Source organism: Penaeus vannamei, chromosome 18 (genome assembly GCF_042767895.1).
Source record: "Penaeus vannamei isolate JL-2024 chromosome 18, ASM4276789v1, whole genome shotgun sequence".
Taxonomy (NCBI): domain Eukaryota; kingdom Metazoa; phylum Arthropoda; class Malacostraca; order Decapoda; family Penaeidae; genus Penaeus; species Penaeus vannamei.
The window spans coordinates 15,221,556-15,223,787 of record NC_091566.1 but is presented as its reverse complement, the minus strand read 5'-3'; positions in this window follow the sequence as shown (position 1 = coordinate 15,223,787).

The window sequence follows — 2,232 nt, the reverse complement described above, 5'->3', positions numbered from 1 at the left end:
TATGAGCTAATGTGTTGCCGGGACCACGATAAGGATCTGAGTGCGTGTAAGGGGGACAGGGAGGTGGTGAATGGCGATGTGTGGTGAGCAGAGGGGAAAAAATTATCCAAGAAAATAAGAGAAAGAAGGAGGGACAAACATCATTATCGAAGGAATCAGAGTGAGAGATGTTATTTCATTTCATAAGTATTAAAAAACACTATACCATTATATTCATTACTACAACATCTGATGCTCTCTCTCTCTCTCTCTCTCTCTCTCTCTCTCTCTCTCTCTCTCTCTCTCTCTCTCTCTCTCTCTCTCTCTCTCTCTCTCTCTCTATCTCTCTCTCTCTCCCTCCCTCCTCTCTCAAACTTCCCACGCAAAGTGAAAGTTAGCGTTGGTTTGCATTAGCCCCTGTCTTTCGCTGTCTTTCCACATCTCGTTCTGCAGCTTGTATGCTGCTTAAGTGGCTGGAATTAAAAGGTTATTTTAGAGTCTTGTTCACACTCAGACCTTTTATTATTACCTCTTTTGCCTCTTAATGAAAGATCTTCGTTAGAGCTTGTCCAAGTGAGGATGAAACGTATAGGATTTGACCCCGTGAATTGCTTTTAGTAATTCTTACTTCTAGTTTTCTTTTTTTTCGTGTTTTTGTTCGTTTCTTTTCATTTCTGTCTATTATTACTATCGTTATTGTAATTCTGTGTTATTGTTCTTGGATACGTTATTATTTAGTATTAAATATATTATCAATCTTATTATTTACTGATATGTAACGATGCTGATGTCATCATTCTTCTTAATGTGATTGCGATCTTTTTTTATGATTATTGTTGTTATCATCATCACCATTCTCCATATCACTTACCGATTTCATCGTCATCACCATCAACCGAGACAGGCAACAGCATTCCTATAATCATAGTCATCACTATTTTCATAATCATCTTCGCCATCATCGTCTGTATGTGTACCATTGTTCCTTTTGCTTTTATAGTCTTCCCCTTCCCACCATCACATTGTTATTATCTTTGTTATCTTCCTAATCATTTTTGTTGTATTTTTGGTATTTTCACTACTTTTTTAATCATTATCACTTTCGATATTATTGTTAGTTATTGTCATTATTATTATCATTATCATTCCTTTTTGTTATTATCATTATTATTATTATTATCATTATTATTATCATTATCATCATTGTTGTTATTATTTTATTATTATCATAATTATTATTACTATGATTATCATTATTATCATTACAATCCTTATTATCATTACAATCCTTATCATTGTTATTATTATTATCATTATTATTATCATTATCATTATTATTATCATTATTAATATTTTATTACCGTTATTATTATTGTTGTTGTTAGTGTTGTTGTTGTTATTGTTATTATTATTGTTATTTTCATTGTCATTATTATTAATATTATCATTATTATTATTATCATTACTATTATTATCATTGTGTTTTTATTATTATAAATATAATTATGATAATGATTTTTGTCATTTTAATATCATTATAATCATTATTATTATCATTATTATTATTATCATTATTATTATTATTATTGCTATTGTTGTTGTTATTGTTATATCATTATGATTATTCTTTCAATTATTATGATTATTATGGTTATTATTAGTAGTAGTTTTATCATCATCGTTATTGATATCATCACCATTATTATTATTATAAATGTCAATGTAATAATTATTGTTGTTATCATCATCCTCATCATCATTCTTACCTTTTTCTTCTTTTGTTCCGTGTATTTGTTTGATTCATCATCATTCATCATCATTCTTTCTCGTTCTACATATTCTCCTGGACTCATAAGCTACGATTTTAGTTATATGTATTTATTCATTTTCACCTATTTCTTCAGATATTGACGTGTGTATGTGTGTGTGTGTGTGTGTGTGTGTGTGTGTGTGTGTGTGTGTGTGTGTGTGTGTGTGTGTGTGTGTGTGTGTGTGTGTGTGTGTGTGTGTGTGTGTGTGTGTGTGTGTATAACTTAAAAAAGGTATGAACGAAAATGAATATCTTCATAGTACAAGAGATGTATTTGAACAGCTTCGAATATATCTTCGACAACAATACACTGATGCACATACGAATATATATTCGAAAACGGTCAAATAAATCTCTTTTATTGAGAGGAAATTCATTTTCATTGACATTTGTCAACATGAATACGGTTCATATGTGTGTGTGTGTGTGTGTGTGTGTGTGTG